The 22,748-nt window shown below is 43.3% G+C and overlaps 1 protein-coding gene and 1 long non-coding RNA gene across 2 annotated transcripts in view; one reads left to right on the forward strand and one right to left on the reverse strand.

Annotated features, from left to right (window-relative positions):
* The window catches only part of SLC38A3 (solute carrier family 38 member 3), a 64,025-nt gene extending 59,401 nt beyond the window's left edge, over nucleotides 1–4,624 (reverse strand). The window contains exon 1 of the mRNA XM_056525190.1: nucleotides 4,093–4,624. The gene's annotated coding sequence lies outside the window, so the exon portion shown is untranslated. The remainder of the gene's footprint in view (nucleotides 1–4,092) is intronic.
* Nucleotides 4,625–7,797: 3,173 nt separating this feature from the next.
* Nucleotides 7,798–21,139, forward strand: LOC130276187 (uncharacterized). The gene is made up of 3 exons (XR_008845042.1): nucleotides 7,798–7,901; nucleotides 20,580–20,636; nucleotides 20,791–21,139. It is a non-coding gene; the product is annotated as an uncharacterized LOC130276187 (long non-coding RNA).
* Nucleotides 21,140–22,748: the final 1,609 nt, after the last annotated feature.

Genomic DNA, 22,748 nt, shown 5'->3' on the forward strand with positions numbered 1-22,748 from the left:
ATACGTATCCTGCTCGTTTTAGCAGCTGGCAAATCGCTGTCGGCAAAGTTGTCGGCAGATTCAGACACATAGCCTATCATCGGTCCGACATCAGGGTTGCGCTTTAAACTGGCCATACACATGACATAATAGTATTGGACATTTAAGACGAACGCTGTTTGTAAATTACATGCAAAAAGCTGTTGTAATGGCTGACAGAGCAGATTTACGTCTATCGAACATGTGATTATTTACCTCAAATTTACCGTATATACTCGAGTATAAGCCGATTTTTTGTGCTGAAAACGCCCCCTCGGCTTATACTCGAGTGAACTCTCCGCTTGTCAATCCCTTCTCAGTGGTCTTCAACCTGCAAACCTCCAGATGTTGCAAAACTACAACTCCCAGCATGCCCGGACAGCCATCGGCTGTCCGGGCATGCTGGGAGTTGTAGGTTTGAAACATCTGGAGGTCCGCAGGTTGAAGACCACTGCGGCCTTTGTCATCATGCAGAACCCCCTTTAGTTTTCTACTCACCTCCCCTCGGTAGGAAGGAAGGGTGAGCTGGTCCGGGCCATCTATGCTGCAGGGACCTTCCGGTGGGGAAGGTTAGTTGTTCCGGGCTGTCCATCTTCACCGGGAGGCCCTCTTCTCAGCTCCGGGCCGGCCCTAGACTAGTGACGTTGCCTTGATGACGACGCACAGGGACGTCCGTGCGCAGCAGATGTACCTGCGCATGAACGTCCCTGTACATCGTCGTCAAGGCAACGTCACTAGTCCGGGGCCGGCCCGGCCCGGAGAAGAGGGCTTCCCGGTGAAGATGGACAGCCCGGAACAACTAACCCTCCCCACGGGACGGTCCCTGCAGCATAGATGGCCCGGACCAGCTCACCCTTCCTTCCTACCGAGGGGAGGTGAGTAGAAAACTAAAGGGGGGTCTGGATGATGATGAAGGCCACAGTGGTCTTCAACCTGCAGAACTCCAGATGTTTCAAAACTACAATTTCCAGCATGCCCGGACAGCCGACGGCTGTCCGGGCATGCTGGGAGTTGTAGTTATGCAACATGGGGAGGTCCGCAGGTTGAAGACCACTGAAGGGATTGACAGGCAGTGATGATGACTGGATGATGACGGGGTGATGATGACGGGGGTGAAAATGACAGGCGGTGATAATGACGGGGGTGTTAATGATGGGGGTCTGGATGATGACATGGAGGGATGATGTATTTCCCACCCTAGGCTTATAGTCGAGTCAATAACTTTTCCTGGGTTTTTGGGGTGAAATTAGGGGCCTCAGCTTCTATTTGGGTCGGCTTATACTAGAGTATATACGGTATTCAGTATTGGCTGTCTGAAAAAAGAAATATATGGCAGGATCTGCTAAATTCGGCTGATTATTTGACGCTATGTGCGGGCTGGTGGAATCGTTCCTACGAATGATCACATGGAACAGTGTTTCCCAAGCAGCTGCTGACAAAACTACAGCTTCAAGCATGTCCGAGCAGCCAAAGGCTGGGAGTTGTAGTTTTGCAACATCTGGAGGCGCCCTGGTTGGGAAACACCGACTGGTTGCACAACGAACACCACCAGATCGTACTGACTTTTAATGGGGTCCTTCCGGTGTCCGTTTATTTGCAGGATTTAAGCAGAGAAAATATTATTTGAAAAGATATTTTGACAGATTCTGTGAATGGAGCGCCTATGCAGATGTGAACCTAGCCTTAGCTGGGGGATCAATAACAAAATATGAAACGCCATAACTACGTTTTGGGTGTTTTTTTCTTGCTCAGTGTTTATTTCTTTTTTGTTGTTCAGTATTTATTTATTTAGTGCCTTTTATGGGTCAGGGACAGTTTTTCCAACAGACTGCATGCTGTAGCTATGGAAATGTTGTACCTAGTCCGTCATGGTTTTCCTTCCATAGATCAACATAGGCTAAAAAAAAAAAAAACGTGTAAATGTGGGTTTGTTTTCCCCTCACATTCTTTAACAGAAATCCTAGAATCACATGATCAAAGAATCACATGACTTACAAAGAGAAAAAGGCCACTGAAATGGGCTACAAAAAACGCATGTACTAATACACACTGGTCCTGATTTACTATTGTAAACCCGACATGTTTTGTCAGGTTGTGCGACAGAATTGAAAAAAACCTGACTAACTCTCCATTTTACTGAGAAAACCAGAAAAAGAGGAGTGGCCGCCAGGAAAAGTTGGCATGGCCGCCGAAAAGGGGCGTGCTCCTAACATTTTCACAAAAACCCAACATATTTACTAAGATTTCCACAGAAAATGTGGTGGATTTCAGCTGAGGAAAACCCCACAGATCTGAGCATGTGTAAAAAAAGCAAAATGTAGGGAAACATTAGTAAATACTGTCAAAAAAAATTGTAGGGAATTAAAACCCACAAAAGTAAACTCCACTCTTAGTAAATCAGGGACACTGTTTTTTTAGGTAAAAAAAAAAAACAGGCACAAAAATGGTCCCACGGGTAAATAAAAGGGGTGCAGCTTTTTTGTGGCGTTTTATATAGTACTTAAAGGGCTATTCCAGTGGAAAACTTTCTTTAACCCCTTAACGACGCCGGACATAAATGTACGTCCTGGTGAACTGGTACTTAACGCACCAGGACGTACATTTACGTCCTATACATAACTGTGGGCATCGGAGTGATGCTCGGGTCATGCGCGGCAGGTCCCGGCTGTTGATAGCAGCCAGGGACCCGCCGGTAATGGCCGTCATCCACGATCGCGCGGATGTCTGCCATTGACCCCTCAGATGCCGTGATCAATACAGGTCACGGCATCTGAAGCATTGCGGACACTAAAATGGAAGATCGGATCGCCGCGGCGATCCGACCATCCAGCATGGCAGCAGGAGGTCCCCTCACCTGCCTCCACTGCCTTCCACGGGTCTTCTGCTCTGGTCTGAGATCGAGCAGACCAGAGCAGAAGATGACCGATAATACCGATCAGTGCTATGTCCTATACATAGCACTAAACAGTATTAGCAAATCGAATGGTTGCTATAAATAGTCTATGGGGACTATTAAAGTGTAAAAATTAAAGGGAAAAAAGGGGGGGGAAAAGGGAAAAAAAAGTGAAAAACACGCTCCCTCAATAAAAACGTATATTGTCCCATTTTCCCTATTTCACCCCCAAAAGGTGTAAAAAATATGTATATGTTTTTATATGCATATTTGGTATCGCCGCGTGCGTAAATCTCCGAACTATTAAAATAAATTGTTAATGATACCGTACAGTGAACGGCGTGAACGTAAAAAAGAAAAATCCAAAATAGCAGCTTTTTTATAACATTATATTCCCAAAGATTTTTATAAAAAAAGTATTAAAAGTTTTATATAAGGAAATATGGTATCAATAAAAAGTACAGATCACGGCGCAAAAAATGAGCCCTCATACCGCCGCTTATACGGAAAAAGCTGTAGGTCTTCAAAATAGGTGGATTTTAAACGTACTAATTTGGTTAAACAGTTTGCGTTTTTTGCGAATATGCGCCAAAAAGTGAATATTCGTCATTTTGAATATATAGCGAATATATTCACAATATTCGCGAATTTGTGATATTCACGATAAAAATTTGAAATGCGAATATTCGCGCCCAACAATGAATTGGTCAGAACCCTGCTGTATGGGATAGCCAACCTGCACTGCTCCCAAGAGCTTACAGTCATCCAGTGTATTCCTACAAGAATACAAGGACATAGTACCGAATCCTCAGCAGTGACACAACCAGGACACAGTCCCCTCTCCCCAAACACTACAGACCATCACCTAGAGGTGCCACCCGGACCCTCACATCGCCTATGATAACACTGGGCACAGTTTTCCCTGTACTCTGAATGCTGGACCCACCATGTGCTCTGGCTGTACAACTCCTGACCATGTGCTGCGCCTGTACAGCTGTCTACCCCGGTGTTTCCCAACCAGGGGGCCTCCAGCTGTTGCAAAACTACAACTCCCAGCATGCCCGGACAGCCTTTGGCTGTCCGGGCATGCTGGGAGTTGTAGTTTTGCAACAGCTGGAGGCCCCCTGGTTGGGAAACACTGGCGACTCTACCCCAGGATACGCTTCGGGCAGTGTACTCACACGTCCGTGCAGTTCTCTTCTGTAGTGTCCGGGACAGAATGGAAGTCAGGTAAAAGCTGGCAGCGGAGGCTGGGGCACAGAGGCCGGGGGCACTGGCAGTTTGATCAGACTAGTTGAGGAGCTGGGGCACGGTCAGGCGGGCAGTGGTGGAGCATGTGGGCACCGTCAGGCTGGCAGTGAAGGGCACTCTCAGACTGGTAGTAGAGGCTAAGGCTGGCAGTGAAGGCTGAGGCTCGGTCAGACTGGTAGTGGATGGTGACTGAGACTGGCACAGCTATTGGCAGAGTATTTAAAGCTCTAGCGCTCGGTGCTGGACTCCTGGGGGCCGCACTGTTAATGATTGCTGGCTCCGCCTACTGTCCAGGGGGAGGGGGGGTGGAAAAAAGGGGACACTGGGTTACTGTATGTCCGTACACCTCGGCTCACCTAACCCACCACTCTATGGCGGCTACACCTAGACTGGATACACTTTATATACTGTATACACTTTATACTATAGGTAGTATGAGGAGGACTTTATGTATACTGGAGATGTGCTTTTACACATACATATATATTATAGGGGGAGATTTATCAAAAGTTGTCGAGAGGAAAAGTTGCTGAGTTGCCCATAGCAACCAATCAGATCGCTTCTTTCATTTTTTAAAAGGCCTGTGAAAAATGAAAGAAGCCATCTGATTGGTTGCTATGGGCAACTCAGCAACTTTTCCTGTAGACAGGTTTTGATAAATTTCCTCCTATATAGGTTCTATACAAATGTACATGCATAGCCGGTATACATAAATAAATGTATATAGTAATATAAAACATAGAGATATACAGTGTGGCAAAATAGGATTTCGTTCTTCCACCTAAAAAGATGAGAGATGCCTGTAATTTTCATTATAGGTATACCTCAACTATGAGAGACATAATGAGAGGGAAAAAAAATCATAAAATCACATGATTTTTAAAGAATTTATTTGCAAATTATGGTGGAAATATATATATATATATATATATATATATATATATATATATATATAGTATTTGGTCAATAACAAAAGTTCATCTCACTACTTTGTTATACACCCTTTGTTGGCAATAACAGAGGTCAAACATTTTCTGTAAGTCTTCACAAGGTTTTCACACACTGTTGCGGGTATTTTGGGCCCATTCCTCCATGCAGATCTCCTCTAGAGCAGTGATGTTTTGGGGCTGTCGCTGGGCAACACGGACTTTCAACTCCCTCCAAAGGTTTTCTAAGGGATTGAGATCTGGAAACTGGTTAGGCCACTCCAGGACCTTGAAATGCTTCTTACAAAGCCACTCCTTTGTTGCCCGGGCGGTGTGTTTGGGATCATTATCATGCTGAAAGACCCAGCCACATTTCATCTTCAGTGCCCTTGCTGATGGAAGGAGGTTTTCACTCAAAATCTCACGATACATGGCCCCATTCAGTCGTCCTGGTCCCTTTGCTGAAAAAGCCCCAAAGCATGATGTTTCCACCCCCATGCTTCACAGTAGGTATGGTCTTCTTTGTATGCAACTCAACATTCTTTCTCCTCCAAACACGACGAGTTAAGTTTTTAATACTTATTTTCCACCATAATTTGCAAATAAATTCTTTAAAAATCAGATAATGTGATTTTATGTTTTTTTTTTCTTATGTCTCTCATAGTTGAGGTATACCTATTATAGGCCTCTCTCATCTTTTTAAGTGGGAGAAATGTAAATAGGACCTTACGTGTATGCAGTATATAATTCTATAAGGCGGACCCTCCACTTAGATTTGCATAATATACATAACTGTATACTTTTACCTGAATTCTAAGCTACTAGCTAAGAAGTGTGCTCCTATATATGGTATACATTATATCAGAGTTTCCCAACTTTTTTCAGCAGTATAAAGAACCCCCCCCCCCCCCCTGTAGGTAGGATCCCTCTCTTGGTGGCTTACCTCTCTGTATAAAAGTAGGACCCCATGAAGGTAGCTTTTCCCCCTGTGTATAGGGTCTCTCTGTAGGTAGTTCTCCTCTGTATATTAGGCCCCAATGGTTAGAGTCACCTGTGGTTTGGAAGCCCCCCCCATTATGTGCATAATCGTGCTTGTCCCATAAGAAGTTAGGTTCCCTGCCTCTAGTAGCCACAGGCAGCATCACTAGAGGTCAGAAGCCCCCTGAGACCTCACAGCTAGGACACGCTAGGACCCCTGTGGCGGTGATACACCACAGGGGTCCTAGACACCATCTTTCCCACCAGACTACCGCAGCACACCTGGCAGGTCCTTGCGGCACACCAGTGTGCCATAGTACACTAGTTGGGAATAACTGCATTATATTTTTTTTACAAGAGTTCAAAAGTGTCTGGAGGAATTGTTACCCATTCAACTAGAAGAGTGTTTCCCAAGCCCAGTCCTGAAGTATCCAAACAGGTCATGTTTTCAGGATATCCTTAGTCTTTCATTATGATATCATTATGTGATATCATTATGGTCAGTGCATTAGGCATAACAAGTGTTCTTTGTATGGGATAGCTTTAAACCTCTTGGGGGTACTTAAAGGGGTAGTCCAGTGGTGAAAAACATATCCCCTATCCTAAGGATAGGGGATAAGTTTGAGATTGCGACGGGTCCGACCCCTGGGGCCCCCGCGATCTCTCTGTATGGGGGCCAGGCTCTACGGCCAGATAGCGGGTGTCGACCACCGCACGAAGCGGCGGCTCTGCCATAGAGTTGTATTGAGGGGGTGTGTCGGCCGCCGCTTCGTGCAGCGGTCGACACGCCCCCTTCGTGCGGGCTGTAGGTGCCCCGTACAGGAGATCGTGGGGGGGGGGGGGATTGCAGCGGTCGGACCCTCAACGATCTGCAACTTATCCCCTATCCTTAGGATAGGGGATATGTTGTTCACCACTGGACTACCCCTTTAAGTACCCCCAAGAGGTTTAAAGCTATCCCATTCAAAGAACACTTGTTATGCCTAATGCACCACTGGACTACTCCTTTAAAGGGGTATTTCCATGGAAAACATTTGTTTTTTAAATCAGTGGGTGCCAGTAAGTTAAAAATATTTGTAAATTAATTCTATTTAAATTTTTTAATCCTTCTAGTACTTATCAGCTGCTGCATGCTCCACAGGAAGTTCTTTTCTTCTGACTGACCACAGTGCTCTCTGCTGCCACCTCTGTCCATGTCAGGAACTGTCAAGAGCAGGAGAAAATCTTCATAGCAAACCTGTCCTTCTTTGGACAGTTCTTGACATGGACAGAGGTGTCAGCAGAGAGCACTGTGGTCAGACAGAAAGGAAATTCAAAAAGAACTTCCTCTGTAGTACATAGCAGCTGATAAGTACCGGAAGGATTAAGATTTCTTAAATAGAATTAATTTACAAATCTGTTTAACTTTCTGGCATCAGTTGATTTAAAAAAATTGTATTCCACTGGAGTACCCCTTCAACCCCTTGAGGATACAGCTCATTTTCACCTTAAGGACGGAGCCATTTTTTGCAATTCTGACCACCATCACTTTATGCATTAATAACTCTAAGATGCTTTCCCCGATTATTCTGATTCTGAGATTGTTTTATCGTGACATATTCTACTTTATAAAATCAAGGGCAGTGCAGCTCAATCAAAACTAGCCTGAGGTTAACTGGTATGTTCTAATTACCCCAAGACCAAAAATTCATAGAAAAATATATATATAATAATAATTAGAAATTATATGTCCAGTCCTCAAGGATAGTGAAATACAGAAAAAATAGAAAGAAGGAAAAAGCAGAAAGAAAAAGGCAAAAAGATGAAGATTAAAGATATGGAAAAATTGACAGATGGTAGGTCACAAATGAAGGTATGAGATAAATGGAGATGAAACTAATAGTAGCTAAAATAGCTAAAATAATCCTATCTTGATTATAATAGTAATAAAAAATACCTGCAAAATAAAATTTGAACAATAATGTGCATTTATTGAATAAAGTGGTATTAAAACACCTGGGCAGGGCCCTTGCCCAGGTATTAGGAAAAATATGCTTATTAAAAATAAATTAAAAATTGTGGATTGCCAACCTTCTTATAAAAATAGGTATATAGATGTTCATAAAATATTTTGTATCAGATAGCAGCCAATGTCCAAAGTCAATATAATGATTCTAATCTAGTTTAGCAGCCACAGTGGTTAGAACTGTTCATCAAATAAAGCCAATGTACTGTATTGGTAGCAAAGTAGATACAAAGTGTCTGTTAAATGTAGCAGATCAGATGAGAGATACAGTTATAACTTCCACTTCGCTTCACAGAGAGCCGGTTAGTAGGAGTGTAAATGAATACAATATTTGGACATTAAGAGCAGTACCTTGTTTGCAGTCTTCACCGTGTGCCACGGCAGCTGACCATCTCCAGAGCGGCAGACTCCTGGAGGCTGTGATGAATCAGCGCCCGCACGGACTAGAACGAGGGCAACCACCAACCTGGCATGGTGTAGGGGTTCCTCCGAAAAAGGCATTTAGGAAGGTACGCTAGTCCCAAATGATGAAATGTTATCCTCTGTGATGCAGAGAGCCGGCATCCAATATGAAACGGAGGGTGGGTGAAGTTATGCTGGACACTGTTCGCCCAATATATTGATATTATATTAAGACTACTGAGGAATACCACAATAGTGGTGAAACGCGTTTAGCCTCAATCTATAAGTATTGCCACAACCATCTTTTGTTCATATCAGCCTCTAAATCAGCCGATACCGCCTTGCCAGTGCTGGAGTACCCAAATCTGCGGCACACCATTGAATTCACACCACGAGGACGCCGGCTTACAGCTGATTGCTGCTCCTTAAGCCGTTGGGCAAACAGTGTCCAGCATAACTTCATCCACCCTCCGTTTCATATTGGATGCCGGCTCTCTGCATCACAGAGGATAACATTTCATCATTTGGGACTAGCGTACCTTCCTAAACGCCTTTTTCGTCCTACGTCCTTAAGGACTCGGGATGCAGGGCGTATGCATACGCCCTGCTTCCTGAACAGGTTAAGGGCTGCATTTGGGAAACACTGATATAGAAGATCATTTGTGAGGTTAGACACTGAAGTTGGATAAGAGGGCCTGACTCACGATCTCTGTTCTAGTTCATCCCAAAGGTGTTCAATGGGGTAGAGATCAGGGCTCTGTGTGGACAGTCAGGTTCTTCCACACCAAACTCATCCAACCATTTCTTTACTGGACTATGTTTTCTGCACCGGGGCACAGTCAAGTTGGAATGGTGAGCTCTATAAGCATTTATTTTTTATGTAAATTTGTTTTCCCTTAGTTTTAACAGCAGCACCTGTGTAGCTAGCAGGAAAAGCGACATTTTACTGAATTCTGGGCTAAGTAATAATAATTAAACAACTATTTAACTCCTATAACGAGCCCACACCCAATGTAACAAGTAACTAACAAGAGATAAGTAGGGCAGGACATTTGTTTGCTGCTGTTATTACTAAGGGAAAGCAAATTTACTTTAAAAATTTGCACTTCCCCTACATCCTAACCAGCAGTACAAGTGGGGACTTAGCAAGTCCTATTAAGAGGTAGGGTTTTAAGAGAGCGGCACTTAGGATGGACTGCCCAAAGGCCATCTCTCCTGAATGATTGGAATCAAGCCTGTAATGGTTAATGAAAGTCAATTGTGTGCTCCAAGAGGCTGCAATGCAGATCTGTTCCAGAGTAATAAGTCTCTTTTGGAAGTAGAAACTGCTCTGGTAAGATGGGCAGTCACAAAGGAAGTAGGAGCCAAATCCTGAGTTAGAAAAGTTTCACGGATTGCCTCTTTTATCCATCTGCTCAGAGAGGGTTTGGAGGGTTTAAGACCTTTGTTTTAACCTGAAAAGCAGATGAAAAGTTTCTTAGATCTTATAAATTTGTTAGGAAGTAGAATGTCCAGCGCTTTAGGTGCTATTTCTTGGACTTTATTAGATTATAAAAGCATATACAAGACAGTGACAGGAACGCCGCCGCGTTTCGGATCTGTACGATCCTTAGTCCAATAAATTATAAATTTGTTAGATCTTCTGATACAGATTTTTAGAATTCTGGAAATGTCCAAGGTATGCATGGCTTACTCCTCAGCTGATGAAGGGGGTGGGCATAAGACCTGAGAGATATGACCTGATTAGTGTTGCTTAATAATGGCATTTTCAGAACAAAGGACAAAAGATAACTCAACAGGACCTGGAGAAAAACAGTATAAGGCTCAAAGGCTGACAAGGCCTGAAGTTCTCCCATCCTTTTTGCTGAAGTTAAAGGCCAACAAAAATGAAAAGAATCTGAAGTCTACATTCTCCAAAGGTTCAAAGGGGGATGAGCATTACTCCAAAATATCCCAATCAGGAATCAGCCTGAGAATATTAGGTTTAAATATCTCGGGTCTTTTAGGGAACCTCCTAATTGGAGTGTCTTGAGCTAAAGATCTGCCCAAATACACAGAAAGAGCAACAGTGCGGACTTTTAAAGTGGCCATCCTGAAGGAACTGTATTATCATTGAAAGAAGATTATCTGAGGCTACTACCTCTTTTTAAGCAAACCATTGAAGAAAATGTTGGTTTATTCTGGCATAACCCTGGTATACTCTGCCCTGGAGTGCACAACAGTATTCAAGACCGCCACAGAAAGCCCTCTAGATTCTAATAGTGACCTGTCAATCTCCAGGCTGTCAGACTGAGTCTCCTTAGGTCGACGCAGGAACTGTGTCCTGATACACTAGGTTCTGCATTAGGGGAAGTCTCCAGTATGTCCCTTGACTCATCTGCGTGAGCTGGGTAAACCACAACCTCTTTTGGCCGGAATGATATGATGGCCATCACTGAGCTCTGAATTTTAGCAATACTCTTGGTATCATGAAAATTGGAGGGAAAATGTAGGCCAGCCTGAACCTCCATGGAATGGACAGAGCATCTTTTGCCACAGGATTGTCTTCCTTGTATATGGGGCAGAATCTGTTCACCTTGGCGTTTATTCTTCTCACCATGAGATCGATCTCTGGTATGTCCCACTGTAGAGTTTGTTGGATAAAAATGCACTGGCTATTCAGGGAGAGGGCTTTTCATAGAGGTTAATTTATTGTTTAATTATTAAAATTTAGGCCTGAATTTAATAAAATTAGCTTGTACTGCTACCTAAATATCCCACTTGTGCTGCTAGTTAGGACGTAAGGAAAGGTAGCCATACAACTTCAATAGCTGTCAGCCAAATGCCCATTTAATAGCTATCTCTACCATTCATACGTGAATGTTCGGGTTGATTGAGGGTTTATGTTTTCTAAATAGAGACAGGGAGGTAAGCTACTGTGACTTTTAGCCAATCCAAAAAAATGAGGTATGGTGGTTTATAATTTGTATCACAATTCAGGGAACTGTGGGCATGAAATTAGTTTTAATAATGGAAGTGATGGGTAGGATTATACAGTCAGGTGTGTGAGTGTTTTGGAGTGAGGGGCGTGTATGCCTAACACACACTCCCTGACTGAATAATGCTGCCCACCAATGCTGCCCACCCTCATATTCACTCCCATTATTAAGGGTAGGGTCACACGTGCCGTGTTTTGCAGCGTATTTGCTGCTGTGTATTTTCCTACCTGTTGAAGTCAATGGGTAGCAAAATCAGCTGTGTATTTTGTTACCCACTGACTTCAATGGGTAGGAAAACACTCCAGCAAATACGCAGCAAAATACGGACGTGTGATTCTACACTATAGGGAATCTGACAGACTGTTCACTCGCATTAAACCCAAAACACTGGGTTATAGTGCAGGTGAACAGCAATAAAACAAGGGGTCAATCACAGAGATTGGCCCAGTGAATTAAAAGTTCTACCCCCCGGTAGCAGCATTGCTACAGCGCTGCTGTGAGCAATGGAGATGGGGAGCCGGCTTGCCTGCCTCCTCCATACACAGATGCTATGCTCGCTCATATGATGAATATTCTAATTTCTAATTCTAATTCTAATGGGTGCTGCATAGGCACGGTATGGATCCATAGCAGACTATAGGTGCTGTATAGATAGTGTAGGACCATGTCAGACTTTTTTTGCTGCATAAACACAGTCAGGTTGGTAGCACATTATAGATGCTGTATATGTATAGTTTTGGTCCATATTAGACTATAGGTGCTATGTAGACACATTAAAAGGCCCTAATATCCATTAGGCACTGTATTGGCACTGTAGAGGCCCATAGCAGGTTACAGGTGTTGTATAATTGATCTATATAACAGCTGTACAGAAAATACTTGGTCAGACTGTGGACAGCCTTGTAGTATATGGCAGTAGCTAAACTTTACACTAGTGAACTCCATTATAAATGTCATACATATCTATTATGTGTAAGGTTATTTTATGCTATGCAATCAAACAAAGAAGCTGATGCTAAGGGCAGAGGTGCTGATACAATGTGCTTGTCATTGCTCCTAAGACAGAATACAATTACTCTAGACCTCCTTAACTCCTTAAGGACCAAGCCCATTTTCACCTTAACCCCTTAACGACCACGGACGTAACTGTACGTCCTGGTTTGGAGGTACTTCCCGCACCAGGACGTACATTTACGTCCTGTGTATGACCGCAAGCATCGGAGCAGTGTTCGCGTCATACACGGCAGGTTCAGCCGGGGACCCACCGGTAATGGCTGACATCCGCGATCGCGCGGATGTCCGCCATTAACCCCTCAGATGCCGTGATGGTACAGATCACGGCATCTGCGGCAATGCGCATAATAAAATAGATGATTGGATCGCCCACAGCTCTGCCGCGGCGATCCAATCATCTGTAATGGCGGCCGGAGGTCCCCTCACCTGGCTCCGGCCATCTCCCAGCATCTCCTGCTCTGGTCTGAGATCGAGCAGACCAGAGCAGGAGATAGCCGATAATACTGATCGGTGCTATGTCCCATACATAGCACTGAATAGTATTAGCAATCAAATGATTGCTAAAGATAGTCCCCTATGGGGACATAAAAAGTGTAACAAAAAAAAAGGGAAAATCTCCTCCCCCAATAAAAATAAAAATTGTCAGTTTTTCCTATTTTACCCCCAAAAAGCGTAATTTTTAAAATAAACATATTTGGTATCGCCGCGTGCGTAAATGTCCAAACTATCAAAATATAATGTTAATGATCCCGTACGGTGAACGGCGTAAATTTAAAAATGTCCAAAAATGCTGCTTTTTTTTGTCACATTTTATTAAACATTTTTTTTTATAAAAGATGATATAAAAGTTTTATATATGCAAATGTGGTATCAATAAAAAGGTCAGATGATGGCGCAAAAAATTAGCCCTCATTCCGCCCTATATACAGAAAAATGAAAAAGTTATAGGTGGTCAAAATAGGGCGATTATAGATTACTGATTTTGTACAAAAAGTTTTAGATTTATTTTTTTAAGCGGTACAAAAATATAAAAGTATCTAGCCATGGATATCATTTTAATCGTATTGACCCACAGAATAAAGAACACATGTAATTTTTACCGTAAATTGTACAGTGTGAAAACGAAACACTCCAAAATGTGCAAAATTGTGTTTTTCATTTAAATTTCCTCCCTAAAATTTTTTTTTGGGGGTTCGCCATACATTTTATGGTAAAATCAGAGGTTTCATTACAAAGTACAATTAGTCACGCAAAAAACAAGCCCTTATATGGGTCTGTAGGTGGAAATATGAAAGAGTTACGGATTTTAGAAGGCGAGGAGGAAAAAACGAAAATGCAAAAATAAAATTGGCCTGGTCCTTAACCCCTTAAGGACCAGAGCATTTTTTTGCACATCTGACCACTGTCAATTTAAGCATTAATAACTTGCATCATTTCTCTGTGAAAACTTCCCAAAATGTCATGAAAAATGTGAAAATTTTGCATTTTTCGAACTTTGAAGCTCTCTGCTTGTAAGGAAAATAGACATACCAAATAAATTATAAATTGATTCACATATACAATATGTCTATTTTATATTTTCATCATAAAGTTGACATGCTTTTATTTTTGGAAGACATCAGAGGGCTTCAAAGTTCAGCAGCAAATTTCCAATTTTTCACATTTTCAAAATCTGAATTTTTCAGGGATCAGTTCAGTTTTGAAGTGCTTTTGAAGGGCCTTCATATTAGAAGTACCCCATAAATGACCCCATTATAGAAACTGCACCCCTAAAAGTATACAAAATGACATTCAGAAAGTTTGTTAACCCTTTAGGTATTTCACAGGAATAGCAGCAAAGTAAAGGAGAAAATTCAAAATCTCAATTTTTTACGTTAACATGTTCTTGTAGACCCAGTTTTTGAATTTTTACAAGGGGTAAAGGGAGAAAAAGCCCACCAAAATGTGTAACCCAATTTCTCTTGAGAAAGGAAATACCTCATATGTGGATGTAAAGTGCTCTGTGGGTGCACTAGAGGGCTCAGAAGCCAAGGCGCGACAATGGGATTTTGGAGAGTGAATTTTGCTGAAATGGTTTTTGGGGGGCAATGTCGCATTTAGGAAGCCCCTATAGTGCCATAACAGCAAAAAAATAAATAAATAAATAAACCACATGGCATACTATTTTGGAATCTACACCCCTCATGGAGTGTAGATAACAAGGGGTACAGTGAGCGTTAACACCCCATAGGTGTTTGACGACTTTTTGGTAAAGTTGGATGTGTAAATAATTTTTTTTTAATTTTCACTAAAATGCAGTTTTTTCCCCAAATTTACAAATTTTTTCCCCCCCCAAATTTACCATTTTTTTCAAGAGGTAATAGGTGAAAATGCCCCCCAAAAGTTGTGACCCCAATTATTTTGAGTATGGAAATACCCCATGTGTGGACGTAAAGTGCTCTGTGGGTGTACTACTATTCTCAGAAGAGAAGGAGCCACATTTGGCTTTTTGAAAGAAAATTTGGCTGAAATAGTTTTTGGGGGGCATGTCGCATTAAGGAAGCCCCTATGGTGTCAGAACAGCAAAAAAAAGCCCCACATGGCACAGTATTTGGGGAAACAACACCCCTCAAGGAACGTAACAAGGGGTGCAGTGAGCCTTTACACCCCACAAATTTCCGCTAAAGTTGGACGTGAAAATTAAAAATTAGATTTTTTTCACTAAAATGCTGGTGTTACCCCAAATTTTTCATTTTCACAAGGGGTAATAGGAGAAAAACCCTCCTCAAATTTTTAACCCAATTTCTTCTGAGTATGGAAATAACCCATTTGTGGATGTAAAGTGCTCTGCGGGTGAACTACAATGCCCAGAAGAGAAGAAACGCCATTGGGCTTTTGGAGAGAGAATTTGTTTGGAATGGAAGTCGCTGGCCATGTGCATTTACAAAGCCCCCGTGGTGCCAGAACAGTGGGCCCCCCCACACATGTGACCCTATTTCGGAAACTACACCCCTTATGGAATGTAATAAGGGGTGCAGTGAGCATTTACACCTCACTGGCGTTTGACAGATCTTTGGAAAAATGGGCTGTGCAAATGAAAAATTAAATTTTTCATTTTCATGGACCACTGTTCAAAAAATCTGTCAGACACCAGTGGGTTGTAAATGCTCACTGCACCCCTTATTAAATTCTGGGAGGGGTTTAGTTTCCAAAATGGGGAAATTGTAAACGAACATGGCCCCCGACTTCCATTCCAAACAAATTCTCTCTCCAAAAGCCCAATGGCGCTCCTTCTCTTCTGAGCATTGTAGTTCACCCACAGAGCACTTTACATCCACATATGGGGTATTTCCATACTCAGAAGAAATGGGGTTAAAAATTTTGGGAGGCTTTTTCCACTGTTCTGGCACCATGGGGGCTTTGTAAAAGCACATGGCCTTCAATTCCAAACACATTCTCTCTTTAAAGGCCAAATGGCACTCCTTCTCTTCTGAGCATTGTAGTGCGCCCGCAGATCACTTTACGTCCACACATGGGGTATTTATATACTCAGAAGAAATGGTGTTACAAATTTTGGGGGGCTTTTTTCCTATTACCCCTTGTTATGTTCCGTGAGGGGTGTAACTTCCAAAATGGGGTCACATGTGTTTTTTTTTTTTTTGCGTTTATGTCAGAACCGTTGTAACGATCAGCCACCCCTGTGCAAATCACCTCAAATGTACATGGCGCTCTGAGTCCTGAGCCTTGTTGTATGCCCGCAGAGCATTTTAAGTCCACATATGGGGTATTTCAGGAACTCAGGAAAAATTGCGCTTCAAATTTTGGGGTCTTTTTTTCCTTTTACCTCTTGTGAAAATGAAAAGTATGGGGCAACACCAGCATGTTAGTTTAAACAATTTAACTTAACATGTGACCCTAAACTGTTGCCTTGAAATACAACAGGGCTCCGAAGTGAGAGAGCGCCATGCCCATTTGAGGCCTTAATTAGGGATTTGCATAGGGACGGACCCGGATGCAAGAATTACACTTGCCTCCAATTCCAAAATTGTGTTTCCCAAACAGGGTGCCTCCAGCTGTTGCACAACTCCCAGCATGCCTGGACAGTCAATGGCTATACTGGGAGTTGTTGTTTTGCAACAGCTGGAGGCTCCGTTTTGGAAACAGTGCCGTACCAGACGTTTTTCATTGTTATTGGGTGGGAGGGGTGTAACTGTGTAGGGGTACATGTCTATGTTGTTGTTTTACTTTTTATTTTGTGTAGGTGTAGTGTAGTGTTTTTAGGGTACATTCACTTGGGCAGGGATTTCCACCGAGTTTCCCGCTGGGAGTTTGAGCTGCAGTGGAAAATTTGCTGCATTTCAAACTTGCTGCGAGAAACTCACTGTAAACCCCCGCCCATGTGAATGTACCCTGTACATTCACATGGGGGGGCAAACCTCCTGCTGCTGCAAAACTACAACTCCCAGCATGCCCTTTGGCTGTCTGTGCATGCTGGGGGTTGTAGTTATGCAACAGCTGGAGACACACAGGTTGCAAAACACAGAGTTTGTTACTTAACTCAGTGTGCCTCCAGCTGTTGCAAAACTACAACTCCCAGCATGTACGGTCTATCAGTGCATGCTGGGAGTTGTAGTTTGCAACAGCTGGAGGCACACTGGTTCCTAAACACTGGGTTAGGTAACAAACTCAGTGTTTTGCAACCAGTGTGCCTTCAGCTGTTGCGAAAGCTACAACTCTCAGCATGCACTGACAGCTGAAGGGCATGCAGGGACTTGTAGTTATACAACAGTTGGAGGCATACTACTAACACTGCCAGCATGCTCTTTGGCTGTCCGTGCATGCTGGGGGTTGTAGTTATGCAACAGCTGGAGACACACAGGTTGCAAAACACAGAGTTTGTTACTTAACTCAGTGTTTTGCAACCAGTGTGCCTCCAGCTGTTGCAAAACTACAACTCCCAGCATGTACAGTCTATAAGTGCACACTCGTTGCGAAACACTGAGTTAGTTAACAAACTTAGTGTTTCGCAACCAGTGTGCCTTCAGCTGTTGCAAAACTACAACTCTCAGCATGCACTTACAGCCAAAGGGCATGCTGAGACTTGTAGTTATGCAACAGCTGGGGGAACCCTACTGCAACTCCCAGCATGCCCTTTGGTAGTTTGTGCATGCTGGGGGTTGTAGTAGTGCCTTCTGCTGTTGCATAACAACAACTCCCAGCATGCCCATTTGTGAATGCTGGGAGTTGTTGCTAAGCAACATCAGGAGGCCAGCCTTACCTCGTGATGCTGCTCTGCCGGATCCTGCCTGCCACCGCCGCCGCTGTTTCCGCTCTGGGGGCCCGAACCCGCCACCGATGCAGTGGATCAGGGGCCCCCACTCCAAGTACATACTCCCGGCACCCGCTCTCGCTCTCCGGAGTAGGGGCGGAGCGGGTGCCGTTAGGGACATCCCCACAGCAGGAGTCCTTTCATTCCTGTTGCTATGGGGTGATAGGCTCCGTGTCGGACGGCACCTATCACCCTTTTTTTCTGGGTCACCGGGGACCCGATTTACTAGGAATTGCCACAAATCGCTGATCTGAATTGATGGGGGGGTCTCAGGACCCGCCCAGGTGGTTGCACAGGGTGCTTGCTGAATGATTTTAGCAGGCATCCCGGTCCCCGCCCAGCGAGCTGCAGGGACCGGAATTCCCACGGGCATACAGGTACGCCATTGGTCCTTAAGTACCAGGACGTCAGGGCATACCCGTACGCCTGTGGTCCTTAAGGGGTTAACCAGACAACCCCTTTAAGGTCAATGGGAAGACACACAACAAATTTGCAGCGTATCCATAACATAGAGTGGGGCAAAAAAGAATTTAGTGAGCCACCAATTGTGCAAGTTCTCCTACTTAAAAAGATGAGAGAGGCCTATAATTTTCATCATAGGTATACCTCAACTATGAGAGACATAATGAGAAAAAAAATCCATAAAATCACATTGTCTGATTTTTAAAGAATTTATTAGCAAATTATGGTGGAAAATAAGTATTTGGTCATCTACAAACAAGCAAGATTTCTGGCTCTCACAGACCTGTAACTTCTTCTTTAAGAGTCTTCTCTGTCTTCCACTCATTACCTGTATTAATGGCACCTGTTTGAACTTGTTATCAGTATAAAAGATACCTGTCCACAACCACAAACAGTCACACTCCAAACTCCACTATGACCAAGACCAAAGAGCTGTTGAAGGACACCAGAAACAAAACTGTAGACCTGCACCAGGCTGGGAAGACTGAATGGGGCCATGTATCGTGAGTTTTCAAGTGAAAACCTCCTTAGAATAGCAAGGGCATTGAAGATGAAAGTGGCTGGGTCTTTCAGCATGACAATGATCCCAAACACACCACCTGGGCAACAAAGGAGTGGCTTCGTAAGAAGCATTTCAAGGTCCTGGAGTGGCCTAGCCAGTCTCCAGATCTTAACCCCATAGAAAACCTTTGGAGGGAGTTGAAAATCCATGTTGCCCCGCGACAGCCCCAAGACATCACTGCTCTAGAGGAGATCTGCATGGAGGAATGGGCCAAAATACCAGCGACAGTGTGTGAAAACCTTGTGAAGACTTACAGAAAACGTTTGACCTCTGTCATTGCCCACAAAGGGTATATAACAAAGTATTGAGATGAACTTTTGTTATTAACCAAATAATTATTTTCTACCATCATCTGCAAATAAATTCTTTACAAATCAGACAATGTGATTTTATGGATTTTTTTTTTCTCATTATGTCTCTCATAGTTGAGGTATACCCATGATGAAAATGACAGGCCTCTCTCATCTTTTTAAGTGAGAGAATTTGCACAATTGGTGGCTGACTAAATACTTTTTTGCCCCACTGTACAATGGTCCAGCCATATAAAGGAAAATTATAGTGTAACAGTTATGTTTTATGATACCAGACTGTTCCTGGACCATAGAACTGACACTTTCCATCTGCCATTGTTATACAGTCCATCAGTCCTCAGCAGGAATCCTGTAGCTGCAGGGCAGCTGATGCTGCCTCCTATACACCTACCTTCCACATGAAGTAAGATAGGATTGGCACAGTAATTGTTTACTAATTGAATTTCTTACACTCAGGCTAGACAGAAAATTTAACACATGAAAGTAGGTTTACATAACACTAGGTGGAAACCAAATAGTTGAGATCTTATTAGATCTGCATTTAGCCTTATCTGATGCAGCAGTAACATTCTCCCATTGTGTACCATAGCATATGTCATACATGGAGATGGTCATACTAAGGCTGGGTTCACACTACGTTTTCTCCCATACGGGAGCGCATACGGCAGGGGGGAGCTAAAAGCTCGCGCTCCCATATGTCACCGTATGCGCTGCCGTATGTCATTCATTTCAATGAGCCGACCGGAGTGAAACGTTCGGTCCGGTCGGCTCATTTTTGCGCCGTATGCGCTTTTACAACCAGACCTAAAACTGTGGTCAACCACGGTTTTAGGTCCGGTTGTAAAAGCGCATACGGCGCAAAAATGAGCCGACCAGACCGAACATTTCACTCCGGTCGGCTCATTGAAATGAATGACATACGGGAGCGCATACGGTGACATACGGGTGCGCGAGGTTTTAGCTCCCCCCTGCCGTATGCGCTCCCGTATGGGAGAAAACGTAGTATGAACCCAGCCTTAGAGCTGGTCCTAGGACCACAGTGGCACCCCATTCTTTTAACTGCCTGCCCACCTGTTTAGCTGCCTCTACTGAGATATAATGGAAATAGTAAACAACCCTCTTAAAGGACCCTCTATAAAAAGTGTCCAATTGTGCCCTCCAGGTGGTGCTGTTTCGAAGAAGAACAATAGATGTCGTATTACACCGTGAACATGTTCAGATTTCAGTTTATGGAGCAGAGCAGCATATTATATGCTATTTGGTACCATTATGATAGGCTTTGGGGGTGGGAGGATTTCCATCAGACTGCCACCTCAGCTATGATCAGAAAATTAATAAAGCTGCGCCCTTTCATGGGGTTTTCTTCAGTGACACTTATAAAGTGATTTTTGTGTCTTTTGTAACTTGTTATTGAAACTTTTACTGCTTGTTGTATATTCATCCTGAGGTTTGTTCCTTCTTATCATTATAGCCCCTAGTCACGTGATGTCCATCCAGAAACAAGCAAGTAAGAATCTGGACGAATCAGGTCAGTGGTTGTGTTGTCTGTTCTCACGGGTCTGTAGGTCCCTTCCTGTTTATTGGCTGACAGTTAAAGTTTAGTATTAACTCCAGGAGCATTGTTTGATGAATTGTGCGATATGTCAGGAATCTGCCACCAAGGACGTCTCATTATCCAATAGGTCTGGACACAACAAGCCTCATACCGGCTTAAGGAAACAAAGAGGTGAACATCTCCTTGATGGTCCACTGGTCAGGGTCAGTGAATAATGTCCCTCATGGTCAATTAGGCTCAGCTAGTCGGGTGGTAGAACAAATCACTCTTTATCTGTCACATGTTCTATGCATATAAAAATGTAGACACAGTCAAATAGAGGGATGCATTGCATACATAAGCTGTTGTTGTCTTTATTTTGCTTTTATGGGAGCCCTGAGTGTCTAAGAGGTGTGGATGTTGGTCCATTGTGCCCCTGGGTTCCAATACCTATCCTCTGTGATGTCATGCCTTCGGTTTCTGATGGCGTAAGACTGTCGCTAGATCCATGGAGGGAGCTTTCTGCCTCTAGCTTTTGCGATGCGTGCACAGTGAGTCTGAAAGGTTAGTTACCGGACTCACCGCATCACTGGGGAGAGGCATTGCGGCCTGGGGGCACAGTGGACCCCATAAAAGTTTGTTATTTAGCAAAATAAAAACAAAAACAGCTTATATAAAGCGATGCATGTATACATACACTAGCATCTATTTGACTGTATTAAAATATGACATATTGTTTAAATCAAGTTTTTATGTTAACCATTTTATTCTGGACACAAGGACTAAAACTAAGCTGAGACTTCCTGTTCTGTACAGGTTATATCCCAATAATGCCTTTCTACTCAGAGTAGACAAGGAGTACAGTAAAAGGTGACATTAGTTGATTGATAACATTGGATCCACTACCATTTAAAGCAGAGATCAGCATCCCCCCTCCCTGAAGGATGAAAAGTTGACAGAGAATGATCAGTAGCATCTTCAATTCATCTGAATAGGACAGCTTCAGTCTATTGTTACCTATGTCCATGGGTCCTCCTATATAGCATATCTCTTAATGCAGTTAAAAGAGCTTAGGCAAGATGGCAGCCCCTGTAATAATGCACAAAAATGAAATAAAAAATAATATATAATCAGAAGATGGAAACAGATTAGCAAAAAATAACACGTTTTAGCATCTGTGATATAAATGGGGAAGGGGTGCAGAGGTGGCCTGGTGGCTAAGGGGGACCAAAGATCCCCTGCCTTGTGAAAAGACTCCAGTATTATAAATGTCACATAATTGGTGAACTATCTGTTATAGATTTACATTGGGGCACAAGAGCTTAGTGGATGCAGTCCCCCCCCCCCCCATAGCCATCACTGTGACACTGTTCCCATCTGATTGATTAGCAGACCTTCAGATGGAAATAAAACCCCTATATCTCAGGCCACAGGTCCTAAGATGAACTGGATGTGCTTAGGTTGATGACTGTTATCCTGGATCTGTGACCACCTTTCCAGTATCTGCGCCCCCATCTTTTCTCTCTCTTCATCTTTAATACTCTACTTCCTCTTCTCCCCTCCTAGACATCTCTGTCATGCAGTGCTTAATCCTGTATTCACAGTCTGATTATTTGTGTCCATTAGTGCTTCTATTTGGCTGTGGGAATATCCCAGCTTTATGAGATGTACTTAATATTTGCAACACAGGAAGCAGAATGGAATCATCCATTATACTGCGTTGTGCTGGAGCGGGGGCTGTAGGGGTCATGCTGGAACATTGTTTTGTCTGCTCTGATTAATTTTCTTTTGTTTAAGTACATATTCCCATTGTACTGATGTACTGAAGATAACCATACACGAATATCCCAGCCGGCACCTATTGGTTGGGTTACCAACCATACAGGGCTCACTGACAGCGGGTTCCAGAGTGCTTCTCCAACTGTTGCACAACTATAATTCCAAATATGTTCAAACAGTCTATAGAGACATAATACTTTTCACAGTTGAGGTTTTGCTACAATTGTATCCATTTACCAGAAACCATTTCCCAATTACAAACACAATCCTTATGGCTGAATGACTGAAGCAATCATCTCCCTGCAAGAATTGTCTGTTCTCCTGTTT

The sequence above is a fragment of the Hyla sarda genome, chromosome 6, assembly GCF_029499605.1.
Source record: "Hyla sarda isolate aHylSar1 chromosome 6, aHylSar1.hap1, whole genome shotgun sequence".
NCBI lineage: Eukaryota > Metazoa > Chordata > Amphibia > Anura > Hylidae > Hyla > Hyla sarda.